We start from the raw sequence: 23017 nt of genomic DNA on the forward strand, positions 1-23017 counted from the left end.
TCTCCGATGATGTGTGAGTAGTTTACCTCGGACCTTCGGGTTCATATTTAGCTAGATGACTTCTTCTCTTTTTTTGAATCTTAATACAATGTTCTCCTCGATCTTCATGGAGATCTATTTGATGTAACTCTTTTTGCGGTGTGTTTGTCGAGATCTGATGAATTGTGGGTTTATGATCAAGTTTATCTATGAACAATATTTGATTTTTCTTTGAAATCTTTTATGTATGATTGGTTATCTTTGCAAGTCTCTTCGAATTATCAATTTGGTTTGGCCTACTAGATTGATCTTTCTTGCAATGGAAGAAGTGCTTAGCTTTGGGTTCAATCTTGCGGTGTCCTTTTCCAGTGACAGCAGGGGAGCAAGGCACATATTGTATTGTTGCCATCGAGGATAAAAAGATGGGGTTTATATCATATTGCTTGAGTTTATCCCTCTACATCATGGCATCTTGCCTAATGCGTTACTCTGTTCTTATGAACTTAATACTCTAGATGCATAATGGATAGCGAACGATGTGTGGAGTAATAGTAGTAGATGCAGAATCGTTTTGGTCTACTTCTTTCGGACATGATGCCTATATACATGATCATGCCTAGATATTCTCATAATTATGCACTTTTCTATCAATTGCTCGACAGTAATTTGTTTACCCACCGTAATACTTATGCTATCTTGAGAGAAGTCACTAGTGAAACCTATGGCCCCCGGTCTATTTTCCATCATATAAGTTTCCAATCTATTTATTTTGCAATCTTTATTTTCCAATCTATATCATAAAAATACCAAAAATGTTTATCTTATTATTATTATCTTTATCAGATCTCTATCAGATCTCACTCTCGTAAGTGACCGTGAAGGGCTTGACAACCCCTTTATCGCGTTGGTTGCGAGGTTCTTATTTGTTTGTGTAGGTACGAGGGACTTGCATGTAGTCTCCTACTGGATTGATACCTTGGTTCTCAAAAACTGAAGAAAATACTTACGCTACTTTGCTGCATCACACTTTTCTCTTCAAGGGAAAACCAATGCAGTGCTCAAGAGGTAGCAGCTCACAACGGGGCGTCGATGGCACGGCGACGGCGACGGCGGGGGCGGCGATGGCACGGCAAGGGCGACGGCGGGGGCGGCGATGGCACGGCGACGACGACTGTGAGGGCGTGCCAGGGCAGGGGCACACGCAGCCGGGCGCGCTCGGGGGTGGGGCAGTAGACCAGCGGGGGCGGGGGCGACGGCTGACGGTGTCCTGGACTAGGGGGTACTCACCACGTCGTCTCCCGACCAGCTGGATCGGGTCGAGGACCCCCATGGTGATTTACTCATGGGCCACTTCAGGCAGCCCATGCCACATACAAGGAAGATCCCACAAGACTTGGCGCCCTAGACAAGGACTCTCCTAAACCCTAGGCCTCTACTGCATTATATAAACCAAGGCCAGGCTAGTCAATAGACAAGGATATATTCATGAGAACGATCTCATGGTAGATACACGTACTCTGTACTATCCCCCATATGAATGCAATCAAAAGCAGGATGTAGGGTATTATTTCTTCGAGAGAGCCCGAACCTTGATAAAACTATGTGTCCATGTTACCATCGCTCCAAGATGTCTAGCTTAGAACCCCTACTACGAGATACGCCGGATATAGAACCAACATTGATGTTTTCATTGAGAGCTTGCTAGATGTCATCATGGTGCGATTGGATTGTCAACCGACTCAAAATCAGGTGTTATATTTTCTATTAAACTCATGTTGTGTGAATTAGTTTCTTTTTGAATTGGTGTCGGCGGCTTGTGCAATTTTGTTCGCAGAAATTAGGCATCGACACCATGGAGGAGTATGCACGAGGCCGCCTAGCCAGCTCGATTCGGTCGGGATGTATGCTGAACGAAGGTGGTGTACGGCAGCCGGCGCGGTTAACCAAGGGATACATGGAAGCAGAGAAGCGTAGCAATTTTGTGCGTGCATGTGTGGATGGCGTGGCATATCAGAACAAACGATGGCTGCGGGCGGAGGCTATAGATGTGTCCGTCTCTCTCTCCATTTCTTCCTTTTTTGCTAACCTCGATCTGTGTCCAAGAAAAAAATAGGAACAGGACGAGGTGTGAAGCTGGCAGCAACAATACGAGCCGCCAACAGTCCTAGGCCGGGGTCGCGTCAAACAGAGCAATCCTAGGCGGGGGTTGCATCAACATGTGGAGACAGCCCTTTGTAGAAGCCCAGGCGCTCATACGTTTTGTTGCACAGATCGGGAGTATATACGATACTAATACTACTTAGGCTGGGGTTTGCCTCACGTGGAGGTCAAAGTGCTATGGGTAGCGCTCCATGGCTTTCAAGGTGCTCTCTACTCTAACTTTTTTCGTATGGACAAGTTTATACCTCAAAGAATATTCTTTGTTGTCTTGTTTTGCTTTATTTTCGCTGACCCTGTTTAAAGGCGATCCGACGTGCTGCTGCTAGCGCGGCGACCCATCATTGATGGTCTTGCTCGGTGTCATCATAGTGCGATCTTCGACAAACGCCAAATCAGATTGGGTTCGGCTCTATGCGTACAGCCTATCAAGGCCTGACCACCGAACTCTATCCCAGCGTTGGGGACGCATGTGGAGCCTACCCGACCAGGGCCAGACTCATATTCCCCGCAAAAAAAAAGGGCCAGACTCATATGCTGGCTGGACAGGAACTCACCTGCCAGAAAAATAAATCCGACTTGTGGTAATCCAGCCAGGAGACTGCACAGCGCTAGTACAGCCCATGCGGAACAGCACACAGCGGCCGACTAGAATTCGGATGATGGTAGCACACGTGGAGTTTGCTTTTCATCTACTTTTTACCCGGATAACCTTTACGTTAGATTTTTGCAATGGCTGTCTTTAATTTAGCCACCTCGTATTACTATTAGGTGTTACCTCTCTGAATTATTTTTAATACCTTTGTATTCTCTCTTGAGAATTATTACTTCGGCCAGTGTTATCTTTTGTACACAGGTAATTTACGGCCCAGTGATGTCGTTTGGCGAGTTCGTGGTTCGTCACTATGGTCTATCGGCGTCGTTGTTCCATGCGCCCTGAGCCGACGCCTGCGGGTTCGGACCAACAAGGACATTGTCGCCTGCATCAGTCCACCAAGCCGACAACAACCGCGTCGTGACACCATCCAGGCCATCATATCTTTAAATAATATACTAGGACATATGTCCGTGCATTGCAACAGGAGAGGTATTTGGGTATCCACGGTACGATGGAGGCGCGTGTCGAGGTCTAGCAGAAATGCATATGAGCCGTGCGTAATAAAATCACAAAAAAAGTCATGATGTATTTTTTGAATCATAATGTTGATGGCAAGGAATCCTGAAATCTACTCCCTCCTATCCGATTTGTTGGGTGTATCTAACAAAGCAACTAATGTAGACACTGAGTGAAGAGGAACGTCAAAAAACATCGAGATGTTGAGAAACTGATGAGATTTAATGTAAAATGGCGAGGTGAGGCTATTAAATTTGTAAACTGACCCCACATTTTATCACGAAGCATAGGATAGCATTATTGGTTTGATCCAGTGGGATTAAACTGGAGGTCACGAGTTCGATTCCATATGACCAACTATTTCATAGAAACTGAAGCGAGAACGCGCTATAATGTATTGCGGGTTGATTCTTAGAAACCTTAGGGACATTTTTAAAAAGTGTGCGCCACAAACTAAGAACGTCACCTCCTTTTATTAAAAAGTTATAGATTATATTAGATGTCTGATCGTGAGATCGAGTCTCCACATGACCATATTTTCCGGTCAAAATAGGCCGCGCACAAAAGCGTAAGCCCCTTGACGGACTTACAAAAATTTAGCGTAGAAGATGAACTTTGTATGTTGTGGTTCTCAATCCCACCAGATTTTCTTCTGGATGTGATCTCTGATGAGATCCTGAACTTTTCTTAGTTAAGTAATAGAACGGCCTATTCATCCTCCAAAAAAAGCAAGGGAAAAATCTTAAAAAATATAACATGAGTGAATAATCAAAGAAACACACCTCCTTTTATTTTACTATATATATTTAATATATATAGATATATAGATAGATGAAGTAGAATTTCAAAAGAAAAGGATAAATAAAGTAGAGAAATACAGGGAGTAATAAACATGCTATTTTTCTGCCTTGGGGGACGGTCCCGCCCAGCCGCCCCAGCCATCCAGCTCACGGTGCCACGCGCCGGCCCCTGTGTATGTGTGTGCTCTCCGCCATGTCTCACGTTTTATAACCCTCAAAAACAGTCTTTGTCGTTTTCTCCTCCCTCACGAACTCTCTCACTCCCTCACTAAAGCTCTCCTTCATCCCCTTCTCCACCTCACGACCGTCGGTCAATTCTAGCCACCGCTAGTGAGAACCGTAGCTTTCCAGCACCGCTCTCTCAGCCCACACTACCTCCTCCATCGAGTGAATTCAACATGTTCGTTCCTGAGCGGCCCTACATCGTGGATCTGGTCCCATGTTGTCGTGGATGTGGTCGTTGACCTTGACGGCGCACGGTCGCCATGGCCGTGGCCGCTTGCGTTGTGTGCGCAAGAAGCAGAACCGCATCACGCAGATGGATTAGGCGATCTGCGTCGCCGTCGACATGACGCTTAACCAGGAGCAGAAGTAGGTGATGCGCTCAAGCCCACCTTCGCCACCATCGAGCGCCTTGCTTCCGTAGTGGGTGTCTCTAGCCGCGACGCACTCCAGGCATGTGGCCATCATGCCCACTTATGGCTCGCCCACGCCGATGAGCCGATCCACCCTGGCTCCTCTGTTACTTGCATTGTGAGTGTTATTGATATATTAGATTTGTTATCTGGTTTTTATTGGAAATGATTGCTGACTCAAACCTGTGGCTTTTGGCTGTAGTTGGTGTGGTGAGGGCTAAGTTGGACATGATAATGGCATTAGACTACTACACAGCAGCTGCAGTTGGAGGGAGCTACGGAGCTGAAGATGTGCAGGCACAGGAGAGTATTACAATCCAGGAGAACCTAGCTGCTGAAGGTCACAAGGTGAAGTGGCAAATTACAGTCATCTTGTAATTTAATACAGTATATGCTTACCATGCTGCAGTTATCATTGCCCTGAAACCATGTTTTGATCTTTGTTGATGATTGATCTGTTGTAGTGCACAATACTCCTAGTATTATTACTATTTGCTGCTGCTGTTTCTGCCGATTCAGTAGTAATGATCAATGTAGATTATATAAATTTTAAGTGGAAAACAAGGTCGCTCCATTTGGGGTGTAGATTATGCTATTTCATATGGCCATTGTGGGCCGTTGCTCAGGTACAACAGACAGTGTGCATTGCTGTTCCGGAAAATAAGGTTGAAAATAATAAGTTAACCACTATGATCTTTGTACAATATTACGTGTAGTGTCACCACTATCTAGGTACTGGATGATCTCTATGCTGATGGGTCTTCACAGTTTGCAACATAGTAATTGAGTTTTTTCATTAGAAATTTTGGTTTATCAAGGATCTCTGTTTATTTTCCTTACTTGTATCATCCGAAGTTCAGAAGGGATGTTAGATTTGTTAGTTCAACATAATGATAGGATTCATTTGTGCAATGTCTGCTCTCCTAATCTTATTAAGTGTTGGCACTAAAAAGGCAAAGCATTGTGTTGTTACTCATCACGCACCACGTCTTGAAAACATTGAGGTTTAGGTTTAGCCCCTATGCCAAAGTTGTGACCTTGTGGAATAGAGTCTGCTACAATCAAGAGACGAAGGCCATAATTTTAACCTGACCGCCGCGTAATTTATGTTGCGTGGCTGACTCAGCATCATCCCGAGCAGCCTGAGATGTCCAAACGTGCCTCATGCAGTCCACAATTTTATTCTATTGTTTTTCTGAATCTATATTCAGTGTCCTCATTTTTATTTCCTTCCTTGAATTCTCCTTTCTTTATTTCACAGGACAACTCCTTGATACCCAGCAAACATAAAAATGTATATAAACTGGAAGTATTGTGTGCAAGAAACCGAGGTGGGATTAAAACAAACCAACCTTTGCATCTACTATCCAAACCGATATGGAGGTATGCAGTCATGGTATTCCATTCAGGTCTGTAGAATTGAGATCATTGTCGTGTCTTGGTAACCATCATGATGTACAGCCTTGGAGATGTCAACCAACAATACCAGCATCCATTTGAAATCTGGAACTATGTATTAGCATCCATTGGAAATCCTGATCCTTCTTTCATTCAATTTCAGTTTGGAATATTGAGGGCCTAACAAATTAGAAGCATTTTAATTCATCTCATCAATCAGCTTATGTGCTAGCTGTCTGGCAGCGGTGTTGCGAGAGAACACGCACACCATGTCAGACCTTGGCATGTAAGACCATGCCCCTCGCCGACCTACATATCCCCTCCTACTCCATCAGCGATGGGCGATGGCGACTACCAGAGTCCAGCTCTGGGGCTGATGGTGACCATGTGCGCAGGGAGGGCGGCGGGCACCCGGGACGCGGCTACCACTGCCCTACCACCCATCCTCTTCCCGGAGCAGGTACCGGCGCGAGGAGCACGCAGCCCACCAGCGCGAGGTTCGCCATGCGACACTCCCCCCCGCCATCAGGCACCACGTCGTCGCCGCCAGCCCACCACCTGCCCCGTCGACGACGACTGCCTCTGCATCCTCACCACCGCCGCCGTCGCGTCCGCCCTGCCAGGCCAGGCCATGTTGTTCCCCCGCGCTCCATGGACGTTGTGGTCGACCGGATGGATCTGATGGTTCTTCTATTTGTGGGCTACCTCCTCCCCACATATGGATTCTGCAATGGCATGGGGAAAGGCCCCAGGTGGCGAGGGGGTTGGGTATGATCTGGGAGGAGTGTCGCCGGAGGTCGGGGTGGGATGTGAGGTTGCCTTGCCTCCGCGGCCTCTGTTTCCCCATGGCCTCTTCCCAGAGGAGGCGCGCGTCGTCGGCCGCGACCACACTGAACGGAGAAGTATTGAAGGTGGGAGGAGGGTTGGAGGTGGCGGCGCGGCGGCCGGCGGCGCACGGTGAGTTGGGGCGGGCATGGCAGGAGGTCGCGGCGTGCTGGATGGGGAGATGAGATTGGGAGCACGGTCCTGCGGGTGTTTTTCTTTCTTTCTCTCGTGCATACCGGTTCGGTTGACTTACCATGGGGAGCGCGGGTTGAATATGTATAAACATAGGGACTGTTTTGCAAAAGTGCCGACGGACGACCAGAAGCACTCCATGCTTTATTAGTAGGGAAAGATTTGCACAAGTTAATTGTGCAAAGTTTTTTTTCGCATTATTATTTTTTTGTTATTACTTCTGGCTCGCACTATTTTATGTGTGCAGGTAAATGATTTGGGTCAGGCAGCGCTATCACCACGCTGCACCGACGTGATAGTCTCACCTCTGTTGACCAAATTTGACATCGCCTTGCAGACGTGGGGGCTCCATCGTCACATTATTGACTTACTCCGTCACCTCAGCTGGACCGGAGGCTTCACCATCGCTTCATTAACCCACTCTGGGGACATCGGCGTCACCAGCCGACTAGCTCCGTCATCTCGGTTGGACTGGGGGCTTCACCTCATCGCATCGGCAGTATTGTGCCATCACCTCATCAAGCCGAGCTCTTTGCTCAGGCACCTTGGGACTGGCTTGGGGGCTGGGTCCTCGTCCCGCCGCAAGCTCGGCGTGTGTCATCATCACTGAGCACATTAACCAGCTAAGTCGTTTTCATGCTCAAATTTTTTAATTCGTTCGGTTCGACCAAACTTTATATTTATGTTAAACAAAAGACTTAGTTTGTTAAAAAAAGTTATTTGTTAACAACACTTCCTTTACCCAAGTTAACTGGGGGCTCTTAAATTTGTACGAGCCGTTCTATAATAATTGTTTTCTTCTTAGTCATTGCAAAGTCTTTTTCCGCCACTTGTTTCTCGACTCTAGTGTGCGGTCAATAGCCGGATAGCCTGATTTCTCTCTAAAGCTGCTCAATTTTAGTTCGCTAAACCGGCCTCAGAGACCCACTTGAAGTTTAGATCGGATGTGTCATATTAATGCAAGACAGAAGCACAAAAAATTTAAGACCAAGTTTGAATTGGCACAAAACCTTGATTTAGTTCGGACGTAAAGTTTTTACTAAAGTTTTTTATTTTTCAAGCTTATGGCATATTTTATGTGTTTCCAATATAAGTCTCGCAGTACAACGTCAGACACCTTTAAAGCTTAGGCACTATCAAAGAGGGGCTGTGGCTAGAGCCGAACCTGTTGGGGAACGCAGTATTTCAAAAAAATTCCTACGATCACGCAAGATCTATTTAGGAGATGCATAGCAACGAGAGGGGAGAGTGTGTCTACGTACCCTCGTAGAGCGAAAGCCGAAGCGTTTACCAACGTGGTTGATGTAGTCGTACACCTTCACGATCCGTCCCGATCAAGTACCGAATGTATGACACCTTCATGTTCAGCACACGTTTAGCTTGATGATGTCCTCGCCTTCTTGATCCAGCAAGAAGAGCGAAGTAGTAGATGAGTTCCGGCAACACGATGGAGTGGTGACGGTGTTGGTGAAGAACAATCTCCGCAGGGCTTCGCCTAAGCACTACGAAAACTATGACGGAGGATAAACTAGAGGGGGCGGGGTTGCCGGCACACGGCTTGGTGTTTCTTGATGTGTCTTGGGTGCTAGCCCTACCCCTCTATTTATATGTTGAGTTTTGGGGTCGAAACTTGGAGTAAAAGCCTACACAAAGTCGGTTTCACTCGAAAGGCAAGAGTCCTCGGACTCCAGGACCAGACGCCAGGGTTCCCGGCGTCTGGACCCAGATGCCAGGGACCCTGGTGTCTGGCGCCTGAACTCTGCAAAACTTCCTTTTGTGCTTTCCAAAAACCTTGTGGGCTTTCCCCTTTGCCCCAAATAAAGTGTTCTCGTACCCAAACATTTCGGGAAACATCTGGAACCCCTTCCGGTGAATTTTGGAACCCTTCCGGAGACCAAACACTATTATCACATATATCAATCTTTATATCCAGACCATTCCGGAGTTCCTCGTCATGTCTGTGATCTCATCCGGGACTCTGAACAACATTCGGTCACCAACGTACATAACTCATATAATACTATATCGTCAACGAACGTTAAGCGTGCGAACCCTACGGATTCGAGAACTATGTAGACATGACCAAGACATTTCTCTGATCAGTAACCAATAGCGGAACCTGGATGCCCATATTGGCTCCTACATATTCTACGAAGTTCGGTCGAACCGCATAACAACATACGTTGTTTCCTTTGTCATCGGTATGTTACTTGCCCGAGATTCCATCGTCGGTATCATCATACCTAGTTCAATCTCGTTACCGGCAAGTCTCTTTACTCGTTCCGTAATGCAACATCCCGCAACTAACTCATTAGTCACATTGCTTGCAAGGCTTATAGTGATGTGCATTACCGAGAGGGCCCAGAGATACCTCTCCGACAATCGGAGTGACAAATCATAATCTCGATCTATGCCAACTCAAGAAACACCATCGGAGACACCTGTAGAGCATCTTTATAATCACTCAGTTACGTTGTGACGTTTGATAGCATACAAGGTGTTCCTCCGGTATTCGGGAGTTGCATAATCTCATAGTTAGAGGAACATGTATAAGTCATGATGAAAGCAATAGCAATAAAACTAAACGCTCATTTATGCTAAGCTAACGGATGGGTCTTGCCCATCACATCATTCTCTAATGATGTGATCCCGTTCATCAAATGGCAACACATGTCTATGGCCAGGAAACTTAACCATCTTTGATCAACGAGCTAGTCAAGTAGAGGCATACTAGGGACACTCTGTTTTGTCTATATATTCACACACGTACTAAGTTTCCGGTTAATACAATTCTAGCATCAATAATAAACATTTATCATGATATAAGGAAATATAAATAACAACTTTATTATTGCCTCTAGGGCATACTTCCTTCAGTCTCCCACTTGCACTAGAGTCAATAATCTAGTTCACATCGTCATGTGATTTCACACCAATAGTTCACATCTTTATGTGATTTGTTCACATCTTCATGTGACTAATACCCAAAGGGTTTACTAGAGTTAATAATTTAGTTCACATCGCTATGTGATTAACACCCAAAGAGTGATCATGTTTTGCTTGTGAGAGAAGTTTAGCCTACGGGTGTGCAACATTCAGATCCGTATGTATTTTGCAAATTTCTATGTCTACAATACTTTGCACGGAGCTACTCTAACTAATTGCTCCCACTTTCAATATGTATCTAGATTGAGACTTAACAGTCATCTATATCAGTGTCAAAAGCTTGCATCGACGTAACTTTTTATGAAGAACTCTTTTATCACCTCCATAACCGAGAAATATTTCCTTAGTCCTCTAAGGATAATTTTGACCGATGTACAGTGATCTACTCCTAGATCACTATTGTACTCCCTTGCCAAAATCATGCTAAGGTATACAATAGGTCTGGTACAACATAGCATAGTTTATAGAACCTATGACTGAGGCATAGGGAATGACTTTTCATTCTCTTTCTATTTTCTGCCGTGGTCGGGTTTTGAGTCTTTACTCAACTTCACACCTTGCAACACAGGCAAGAACTCCTTCTTTGACTGATCCATTTTGAACTCCTTCAAAATCTTGTCAAGGTATGTACTCATTGAAAAAACTTAACAAGCGTCTTGCTCAATATGTAAGCAGCTTTACCGAGGTCTTTCTTTGAAAATCCTTTCAAACACTCTTTTATGCTTTCCAGAAAATTCTACATCATTTCCGATCAACAATATGTCATTCACATATACTTATCAAAAAGGCTTTAGTGCTCGCACTCACTTTCTTGTAAATACAGGCTTCACCGCAAGTCTGTATAAAACTATATGCTTTGATCAACTCATCAAAGCGTATATTCCAACTCCGAGATGCTTGCACCAGTCCATAGATGGATCACTGGAGCTTGCACACTTTGTTAGCATCTTTAGGATTGACAAAACCTTCTGGTTGCATCATATACAACTCGTCTTTAATTAATCCATTAAGGAATGTAGTTTTGATATCCATTTGCCAGATTTCATAAAATGCGGCAATTGCTAACATGATTCGGACAGACTTTTAAGCATCGATACGAGTGAGAAAATCTCATCGTAGTCAACACCTTGAACTTGTCAAAAACCTTTTGCGATAATTCGAGCTTTGTAGATAGTAACAATACTATCAGCGTCTGTCTTCCTCTTGAAGATCCATTTATTCTGAATGGCTCACCGATCATCAGGCAAGTCAATCAAAGTCCATACTTTGTTCTCATACATGGATCTCATCTCAGATTTCATGGCCTTAAGACATTTTGCAGAATCTGGGCTCATCATCGCTTCCTCATAGTTCGTAGGTTCGTCATGGTCAAGTAACATGACCTCCAGAACAGGATTACCCTACCACTTTGGTGTGGATCTTACTCTGGTTGACCTACGATGTTCGGTAGTAACTTGATCAGAAGTTTTCATGATCATCATTATTAGCTTCCTCACTAATTGGTGTAGGAATCACTGTAACTGATTTCTGTGATGAACTACTTTCCAATAAGGGAGCAGGTACAATTACCTCATCAAGTTCTACTTTTCTCCCACCCACTTATTTTGAGATAAACTCCTTCTCTAGAAAGGATCCACTCTTAGCAACAAAGATCTTGCCTTCGGATCTGTGATAGAAGGTGTACCCAATAGTTTCTTTTGGGTATCCTATGAAGACGCACTTCTCCAATTTGGGTTTGAGCTTATTAGGTTGAAACTTTTTCACATAAGCATCGCAACACCAAACTTTAAGAAACGACAGCTTAGGTTTCTTGCTAAACCACAGCTCATACGGTGCCGTCTCAATGGATTTTTAGATGGTGCCCTATTTAACGTGAATGCAGTTGTCTCTAATGCATAACCCCAAAACGATAGTGGTAAATCGGTAAGATACATCATAGATCGCACCATATCTAATAAAGTATGGTTATGACGTTCGGACACACCATTACACTATGGTGTTCCAGGTGGCGTGGGTTGCGAAACTATTCGACATTGTTTCAACTGAAGGCCAAACTTGCAACTCAAATATTTCGTCTTCGCGATCAGATCGTAGAAACTTTATTTTCTTGTTACGACGATTCTCCACTTCACTCTGAAATTTTTTGAACTTTTCAAATGTTTCAGACTTGTTTTTCATTAATTAGATATACTCATATCTGCTCAAATCATCTGTGAAGGTCAGAAAATAACGATACCCGCCGCGAGCCTCAACACTCATTGGATCGCATACATCAGTATGTATTATTTCTAATAAGTCTGTTGCTCGCTCCATTGTTCTGGAGAACGGAGTCTTAGTCATCTTGCCCATGAGGCATGGTTTGCAAGCATCAAGTGATTCATAATCAAGTAATTCCAAAAGCCCATCAGCATGGAGTTTCTTCATGCGCTTTACACCAATAAGACCTAAACGGTAGTGCCACAAATAAGTTGCACTATCATTATTAACATTGCATCTTTTGGCTTCAATATTATGAATATGTGTATCACTACAATCGAGATTCAATAAACCATTCACCTTGGGTGTATGACCACAGAAAGTTTTATTCATGTAAACAGAATAACAATTATTCTTTGACTTAAATGAATAACCATATTGCAATAAACATGATTCAATTATATTATGCTCAATGCAAACACCAAATAACATTTATTTTTGGTTCAACACTAATCCCGAAGGTAAAGGGAGTGTGCGATGGTGATCTTATCAACCTTGGACTTACTTCCAACACACATCGTCACCTCGCCCTCAACTAGTCTTTGTTCATTTTGTAACTCCTGTTTCAAGTTACTAATCATAGCAACTGAACCAATATCAAATACCCAGGGGCTACTATGAATACTAGTAAAGTACACATCAATAACATGTATATCATATATACTTTTGTTCACTTTGCCATCCTTCTTATCCGCCAAGTATTTGGGCAGTTCCACTTCTAGTGACCATTTCCATTAAAGTAGAAGCACTCAGTTTTAGGCTTGGGTCTAGCTTTGGGATTCTTCATGGGATTGGCAACTTGCTTGCCATTCTTCTTGAAGTTCCCTTTCTTTTCCTTGCCCTTTTACTTGAAACTAGTGATCTTGTCAACCATCAACACTTGATGCTTTTTCTTTATTTCTACCTTCGCCAATTTTAGCATCGCGAAGAGCTTTGGAATCGTTTCCATTATCCCTTGCATATTATAGTTCATCACGAAGTTCTAGTAACTTGGTGATAGTGACTAGAGAACTCTATCAATCACTATATTATCTAGAAGATTAACTCCCACTTGATTTAAGTGATTGTAGTACTCAGACATTCTGAGCACATGCTCACTAGCTGAGCTGTTCTCCTCCATCTTGTAGTCAAAGTACTTGTCAGAGGTATCATTCCTCTCGACTCGGGCATGAGTCTGAAATACAAATTTCAGCTCTTAGAACATCTTATATGCTCTATGGCGTTCAAAACATTTTTGAAGTCCCGGTTCTAAGACGTAAAGCATGGTGCACTAAACTATCAAGTAGTCATCATACCGAGCTTTGCCAAACGTTCATAACGTCTGCATCTGCTCCTACAATTGGTCTGTCACCTAGCGGTGCATCAAGGACATAATTCTTCTATGCAGCAATGAGGATAATCCTCAGATCACGGACCTAGTCCGCATCATTGCAACTATCATCTTTCCACTTAGTTTTCTCTAGGAACATATCAAAAATAAAACGGGGAAGCTATACGCGAGCAATTGATCTGTAACATAGATATGCAAATACTATCAGGACTAAGTTCATGATAAATTTAAGTTCAATTAATCATATTACTTAAGAACTCAAACTTAGATAAACATACCTCTAATCATCTAAGTGATCACGTGATCCATATCAACTAAACCATGTCCGATCATCACGTGAGATGGAGTAGCTTTCAATGGTGAACATCACTATGTTGATCATATCTACTATATGATTCACGCTCGACTTTTCGGTCTCAGTGTTCCGAGGCCATATCTGCATATGCTAGGCTCGTCAAGTTTAACATGAATATTCTGCTTGTGCAAAACTGGCTTGCACCCGTTGTATGTGAACGTAGAGCTTATCACACCCGATCATCACCTGGTGTCTCGGCACGACGAACTGTAGCAACGGTGCATACTCAGGGAGAACACTTATACCTTGAAATTTAGTGAGAGATCATGTTATAATGCTACTGCCGTACTAAGCAAAATAAGATGCATAAAGGATAAACATCACATGCAATCAATATAAGTGATATGATATGTCCATCGTCATCTTGTGCCTTTGATCTCCATCTCCAAAGCACCGTCATGATCACCATCGTCACCGGCTTGACACCTTGATCTCCATCATAGCATCATTGTCGTCTCGACAACTATTGCTTCCACGACTATCACTACCGCTTAGTGATAAAGTAAAGCAATTACATGGCGATTGCATTTCATACAATAAAGAGACAACCATATGGCTCCTGCCATTTGCCGATAACCATGTTACAAAACATGATCATCTCATACAACAATTTATATAATCATGTCTTGACCATATCACATCACAACATGCCCTGCAAAAACAAGTTAGACGTCCTCTACTTTGTTATTGCAAGTTTTACATGGCTGATATGGGTTAGCAAGAACCGTTCTTACCTACGCATCAAAAACCACAACGCGGTATAGTGATTGCTTTTTGATCTTCAGAAAGAACCATGTTCATTGAATCCGATTCAACTAAAGTTGGAGAAACCGACACCTGCCAGCCACCTGTGTGCAAAGCACGTCAGTAGAACCAGTCTCATGAACGCGGTCATGTAATGTCGTCCGGGCCGCTTCATCGAACAATACCGCCGAATAAAGAAACAACTAGTGACGACAAGCAATATGTATATGCCCACACCCACAACTCCTTTGTGTTCTACTCGTGCATATAACATCTACGCATAGAACTGGCTCTGATACCATTGTTGGGGAATGCAGTATTTCAAAAAAATTCCTACGATCACGCAAGATCTATCTAGGAGATGCATAGCAATGAGAGGGGAGAGTGTGTGTCTACGTACCCTCGTAGACTGAAAGCGGAAACGTTTATCAACACGGTTGATGCAGTCATACTCCTTCACGATCCGCCCCGACCAAGTACCGAACGTACGACACCTCCGTGTTCAGCACACGTTCAGCTCGATGACGTCCTCGCCTTCTTGATCCAGCAAGAGGGGCGAAGTAGTAGATGAGTTCCGGCAGCACGATGGCATGGTGACGATGTTGGTGAAGAACAATCTCCGTAAGGCTTCGCCTAAGCACTACGAAAACTATGACGGAGGATAAACTAGAGGGGACGGGGTTGTCGGCACACGTCTTGGTGTTTCTTGATGTGTCTTAGGTGCTAGCCCTACCCCTCTATTTATATGTTGAACCTTGGGGTCGAAACTTGGAGTAAAAGCCTACACAAAGTCGGTTTCACCCGAAAGGCAAGAGTCCTTCTCGGACTCCAGGACCATACGCCAGGGTTCCAGGCGTCTGGACCCAGATGCCAGGGACCCTGCCGTATGGCCCCTAGACTCCGTAAAACTTCCTTTTGCACTTTCCAAAAACCTTGTGGGCTTTCCCCTTTGACCCAAATAAAGTGTTCTCGTACCCAACCATTTCGGGAAACATCCGGAACCCCTTTCGGTGAATTCCGGAACCCTTCCGAAGACCAAACACTATTATCCCATATATCAATTTTTATATCCGGACCATTTCAGAGTTCCTCGTCATGTCCATAATCTCATCCGGGACTCCGAACAGCATTCGGTCACCAACATACATAACTCATATAATACTATATCGTCAATGAACGTTAAGCGTGCGGACCCTACGGGTTCGAGAACTATGTAGACATGACCGAGACATCTCTCTGGTCAATAACCAATAGTGGAACCTGGATGCCCATATTGGCTCCTACATATTCTAAGAAGATCTTTATCGGCCGAACCGCATAACAACATACGTTGTTCCCTTTGTCATCGGTATGTTACTTGCCCGAGATTCGATCGTTGGTATCATCATACCTAGTTCAATCTCGTTACCGGCAAGTCTCTTTACTCGTTCTATAATGCAACATCCCACAACTAACTCATTTGTCACATTGCTTCTAAGGCTTATAGTGATGTGCATTACCGAGAGGGCCCAGAGATACCTCTCCGACTATCGGAGTGACAAATCCTAATCTCGATCAACTCAACAAACACCATCGGAGACACCTGTAGAGCATCTTTATAATCACTCAGTTACATTGTGACGTTTGATAGCACACAAGGTGTTCCTCCGGTATTCGGGAGTTGCATAATCTCATAGTTAGAGGAACATGTATAAGTCATGATGAAAGCAATAGCAATAAAACTAAACGATCATTTATGCTAAGCTAACAGATGGGTCTTGTCCATCACATCATTCTCTAATGATGTGATCCGTTCATCAAATGACAACACATGTCTATGGTGAGGAAACTTAACCATCTTTGATCAACGAGCTAGTCAAGTAGAGGCAGACTAGGGACACTCTGTTTTGTCTATATATTCACACATGTACTAAGTTTACGGTTAATACAATTCTAGCATGAATAATAAACATTTATCATGATATAAGGAAATATAAATAACAACTTTATTATTGCCTCTAGGGCATATTTCCTTCAGAACCCACTAAAAGCCAAGGTATTCCACGGACTCCTCAGCAAAACATTCTTAAAAAGGGAGCACCTCTGTGATTGTTACTACCGGGTCATCCGAGTTAGTACCTCAGACTGGGTGAAGTCGAAAGCTAGCGATCTTAAAGGATATAATTGGTTGGCAACGACAGAATTGAAAATTTAGGTTTGCTAAAGACCACATAGTTTGGGAACTTTCCCCAAACTAAATCCTCAACATTTTCCTCCCACATTGATCGGAGGTGAGGTTTTATGATCATGATCAGCATGACAACCCAAAGAAAGGAACCAATAGCGGGACTATTTTCTTTGGACGATGCTTCTTCCGTTAAAAAGTAACATAACATATCTCTCCATGTACCTTTGTTTATAAAACCATATGGCTGAATTGCCTTGTTTGTCGTAAATCTTTGCCCTTATAAAGGCTTTATAAAGTAGGACAAACAATCCCCGGCTACTGGCCGAGGAGGTTGAAGCCGATGGTCAGTCATCAAAGTTTTGTACAATGCGGATCCGAGCATTAATGATGTAGAGTACTTAGATACGTAGAATCTGTTGGAAATATGCCCTAGAGGCAATAATAAAATGGTTATTATTATATTTCCTTGTTCATAATAATTGTCTATTGTTCATGCTATAATTGTGTTATCCGGAAATCGTAATACATGTGTGAATACATAGACCACAACATGTCCCTAGTGATCCTCTAGTTGACTAGCTCATTGATCAATAGATGGTTACAGTTTCCTGACCATGGACATTGGATGTCATTGATAACGGGATCACATCATTAGGAGAATGATGTGATGGACAAGACCCAATCCTAAGCATAGCGCAAGGTCGTGTAGTTCGTCTGCTAAAGCTTTTCTAATGTCAAGTATCTTTTCCTTAGACCATGAGATTGTGCAACTCCCGGATACTGTATGAATACTTTGGGTGTGCCAAATGTCACAGTGTAACTGGGTGGCTATAAAGGTGCACTACGGGTATATCTGAAAGTGTCTGTTGGGTTGGCACGAATCGAGACTGGGATTTGTCACTCCGTATGACGGAGAGGTATCTTTGGGCCCACTCGGTAAGACATCATCGTAATGAGCTCAATGTGATTAAGGGTTGGTCACGGGATGATGTGTTGCAGAACGAGTAAAGTGACTTGCCGGTAACGAGATTGAACGAGGTATTGGGATACCGACGATCGAATCTCGGGCAAGTAACGTACCGATTGACAAAGGGAATTGTATACGGGATTGCTTGAATCCTCGACATCGTGGTTCATCCGATGAGATCATCGTGGAACATGTGGGAGCCAACATGGGTATCCAGATCCCGCTGTTGGTTATTGGCCGGAGAGTTGTCTTGGTCATGTCTGCATGGTTCCCGAACCTGTAGGGTCTACACACTTAAGGTTCGATGACGTTGAGGTTATTAGGAAGATTTGTATGTGATTACCGAATGTTGTTCGGAGTCCCGGATGAGATCCCGGACGTCACGAGGAGTTCCGGAATAGTCCGGAGGTGAAGATTTATATATGGGAAGTCATCATACGGTCACCGGAAATATTCGGGGGTATGCCGGTATTGTACCGGGACCACCGGAGGGGTTCCGGGGGTCCACCGGGAGGGTCCACCTACCCCGGAGGGCCTTATGGGCTGTAGGTGTAAGGGAACCAGCCCCTAGTGGGCTGGGCGCCATCCCACCCTAGGGCCCATGCGCCTAGGGTTTGGGGGAACCCTAAAGGGGGGCGCCACCCTTGCTTGGGGGGCAAGCCCCCTCCCCCTTGGCCGTCGCCCCCTCTAGATCTCATCTAGAGGGGCCGGCCCCCCTTTCCCCTTCTCCCTATAAATAGAGGGGCGAGGGGAGGGCTGCAACACCACATCCAAGGCGCAGCCCCTCCCCTCCCCAACACCTCTCCTCCTCCGCGTGAGCTTGGCGAAGCCCTGCCGGAGAACTGCCACTCCATCACCACCACGCCGTCGTGCTGCTGTTGGAGCCTTCTTCCTCAACCCCTCCCTCCTCCTTGCTGGATCAAGGCACGGGAGACGTCACCGGGCTGCATGTGTGTTGAACGCGGAGGCACCGTTGTTCGGTGCTTAGATCGGATTCGGCCGCGATCTGAATTGCTACGTGTACGACTCCTCCAACCGCATTCTTGCAACGCTTCCGACTCGCGGTCTTCAAGGGTATGAAGATGCACTCCCCTCTCTCTTGTTGCTAGTTACTCCCTAGATTGATCTTGGTGATGCGTAGAAATTTTTTAATTTCTGCAACGATCCCCAACAGTGGCATCATGAGCTAGGTCTATGCGTAGTTTCTATGCACGAGTAGAACACAAGTTGTTGTGGGTGTCGATTTTGTAAATTTACTTGCCGTTACTAGTCTTATCTTGATTCGGCGACATCGTTGGATGAAGCGGCCCGGACCGACCTTACACATATTCTTACGTGAGACTGGTTCCACCGACTGACATGCACTAGTTGCATAAGGTGGCTAGCGGGTGCCTGTCTCTCCCACTTTATCGGATCGGATTCAATGAAAAGGGTCCTTATGAAGGGTAAATAGAAATTGGCATATCACATTGTGGTTTTGGCGTAGGTAAGAAACGTTCTTGCTAGAAACCTATAGCATCGACGTAAAAAAACTTGCAACAACAATTAGAGGACGTCTAACTTGTTTTTGCAGCATATGCCGTGTGATGTGATATGGCCAAAAGGATGTGATGAATGATATATGTGATGTATGAGATTGATCATGTTCTTATAATAGGAATCACGACTTGCATGTCGATGAGTATGACAACCGGCAGGAGCCATAGGAGTTGTCTTAATTTATTTATGACCTGTGTGTCAACATAAACGTCATGTAATTACTTTACTTTATCGCTAACCGTTAGCCATAGTAGTAGAAGTAATAGTTGGCGAGACAACTTCATGAAGACACGACGATGGAGGTCATGGTGTCATGCCGGTGACGATGATGATCATGGCACCCCGAAGATGGAGATCAAAAGGAGCAAAATGATATTGGCCATATCATGTCACTATTTGATTGCACGTGATGTTTATCATGTTTTTACATCTTATTTGCTTAGAACGACGGTAGCATAAATAAGATGATCCCTCATTAAAATATCAAGAATGGTGTTCCCCCTAACTGTGCACCGTTGCTAAGGTCCGTTGTTCCGAAGCACCACGTGATGATCGGGTGTGATAGGTTCTAACGTTCGCATACAACGGGTGTAAGCCAAATTTACACACGCAATACACTTAGGTTGACTTGACGAGCCTAGCATATACAGACATGGCCTCGGAACATGGAATACCGAAATTTCGAACATGAGTCGTATAGAAGATACGATCAACATGAAGATGTTCACCGATGATGACTAGTCCGTCTCACGTGATGATCGGACACAACCTAGTTGACTCGGATCATGTATCACTTAGATGACTAGAGGGATGTCTATCTGAGTGGGAGTTCATTAAATAATTTGATTAGATGAACTTAATTATCATGAACATAGTCTAAAAAACTTTGCAATATGTCTTGTAGATCAAATGGCCCACGCTAATGTTGCCCTCAACTTCAACGCGTTCCTAGAGAAAACAAAGCTGAAAGACGATGCAGAAACTACACGGACTGGGTCCGTAACCTGAGGATTATCCTCATAGCTGCCAAGAAAGCATATGTCCTTGATGCATCGCTAGGTGAAGCACCTGTTTTCCCAGCAGATCAAGACGTTATGAACGCCTGGCAGACGCGCAGTGATGATTACTCCCTGGTTCAGTGCGGCATGCTTTACAGCTTAGAACCGGGGCTCCAAAAGCGTTTTGAGCAACACAGAGCATATGAGATGTTCCAAGAGCTGAAAATGGTTTTCCAAGCTCATGCCCGGGTCGAGAGATATGAAGTATCCGACAAGTTCTACAATTGTAAGATGGAGGAGAATAGTTCCGTCAGCGAGCACATACTCAAAATGTTTGGGTTGCACAACCGCTTGTCTCAACTGGGAGTTAATCTCCCGGATGATGCGGTCGTTGACAGAATCCTTCAGTCGCTCCCACTCAACTACAAGAGCTTTTTGATGAACTTCAATATACAGGGGATGGAAAAGACCATTCCTGAGGTATATTCAATGCTGAAATCAGCGGAGGTGGAAATCAAAAAAGGAACATCAAGTGTTGATGGTGAATAAAACCATTAAGTTCAAGAAAGAAAAGGGTAAAAAGAACTTCAAGAAGGACGGCAAGGGAGTTGCCGCGCACGGTAAGCAAGCTGCCGGGAAGAAGCCAAAGAATGGACCCAAACCTGAGACTGAGTGCTTTTATTGCAAGGGAAATGGTCACTGGAAGCGGAACTGCCCCAAGTACTTAGCGGATAAGAAGGCCGGCAATGTCAAAGGTATATGTGATATACATGTTATTGATGTGTACCTAACCAGCGCTTGTAGTACCTCCTGGGTATTTGATACCGGTGTGGTTGCTCATATTTGTAACTCAAAACAGGAGCTGCAGAATAAACGGAGACTGGCGAAGGACGAGGTGACGATGCGCGTCGGGAATGGTTCCAAGCTCGATGTGATCGTCGTCGGCATGCTACCTATACATTTACCTACGGGATTAGTTTTAAACCTCAATAATTGTTATTTTGTACCAGCTTTGAGCATGAACATTGTATCTGGATCTCGTTTAATGCGAGATGGCTACTCATTTAAATCTGAGAATAATGGTTATTCTATTTATATGAGAGACATGTTTTATGGTCATGCCCCGCTGGTCAATGGTTTATTCTTATTTAATCTCGAACATGATGTTACACATATTCATAGTGTGAATGCCAAAAGATGTAAGGTTGATAATGATAGTCCCACATACTTGTGGCACTGCCGTCTTGGTCACATTGGTGTCAAACGCATGAAGAAACTCCATGCAGATGGACTTTTGGAGTCTCTTGATTATGAATCATTTGACACGTGCGAACCATGCCTCATGGGCAAAATGACCAAGACTCTGTTCTCCAGAACAATGGAGCGAGCAACCAACTTATTGGAAATCATACGTACTGATGTGTGCAGTCCAATGAGTGTCGAGGCTCGCGGTGGCTATCGTTATGTTCTCACCCTCACTAATGACTTGAGTAGATATGGGTATGTCTACTTAATGAAGCACAAGTCTGAGACCTTTGAAAAGTTCAAGGAATTTCAGAGTGAGGTTGAGAATCAACGTGACAGGAAAATCAAGTTCTTACGATCAGATCGTGGGGGAGAATATTTGAGTCACGAATTTGGCACACACTTAAGGAAATGCGGAATTGTTTCACAACTCACGCCACCTGGAACACCTCAGCGTAATGGTGTGTCTGAACGTCGTAATCGCACTCTATTGGATATGGTACGATCTATGATGTCTCTTGCCGATCTACCGCTGTCATTTTGGGGTTATGCTATAGAGACTGCCGCATTCACTTTAAATAGGGCTCCGTCGAAATCCGTTGAGACGACACCGTATGAATTGTGGTTTGGTAAGAAACCTAAGCTGTCGTTTCTGAAAGTTTGGGGATGCGATGCTTATGTCAAGAAACTTCAACCTGAAAAGCTCGAACCCAAATCGGAAAAATGCGTCTTCATAGGATACCCTAAGGAAACTATTGGGTATACTTTCTACCTCAGATCCGAAGGCAAGATCTCTTTGTTGCCAAGAATGGATCCTTTCTAGAGAAAGAGTTTCTCTCAAAAGAAGTAAGTGGGAGGAAAGTAGAACTTGATGAAGTATTGCCTCTTGAACCGGAGAGTGGCGCAGCTCAAGAAAATGTTTCTGAGGTGCCTGCACCGACTAGAGAGGAAGTTAATGATGATGATCATGAAACTTCAGATCAAGTTGCTACTGAACTTCGTAGGTCCACAAGGACACGTTCCGCACCAGAGTGGTACGACAACCCTGTCCTGGAAATCATGTTGTTAGACAATGGTGAACCTTCGAACTATGAAGAAGCAATGGCGGGCCCAGATTCCGACAAATGGCTGCAAGCCATGAAATTCGAGATAGGATCCACGTATGAAAACGAAGTATGGACTTTGACTGACTTTCCCGATGATCGGCGAGCCATAGAAAATAAATGGATCTTTAAGAAGAAGACGGACACGGATGGTAATGTGACCATCTATAAGGCTCGGCTTGTCGCTAAGCGTTATCGATAAATTCAAGGGGTTGACTACGATGAGACTTTCTCACCCGTAGCGAAGTTGAAGTCCGTCCGAATCAT

The 23017-nt window shown here is 44.3% G+C and overlaps 1 long non-coding RNA gene across 2 annotated transcripts; it reads left to right on the plus strand.

The window, feature by feature from the left end:
• The first annotated feature begins 4240 nt into the window (after positions 1-4240).
• LOC125536471 (uncharacterized) lies at positions 4241-21637 on the plus strand. Of its 2 annotated transcripts, XR_007295050.2 has the most exons (5): positions 4241-4803; positions 4888-5033; positions 5947-6068; positions 7438-21157; positions 21262-21637. It is a non-coding gene; the product is annotated as an uncharacterized LOC125536471 (long non-coding RNA). The 2 variants fall into 2 exon arrangements; XR_015615971.1 differs by having other exon boundaries at positions 5947-21157.
• Positions 21638-23017: the final 1380 nt, after the last annotated feature.

This window comes from Triticum urartu, chromosome 2A (assembly GCF_056163025.1).
Source record: "Triticum urartu cultivar PI428250 chromosome 2A, HENAU_Tu73, whole genome shotgun sequence".
Taxonomy (NCBI): domain Eukaryota; kingdom Viridiplantae; phylum Streptophyta; class Magnoliopsida; order Poales; family Poaceae; genus Triticum; species Triticum urartu.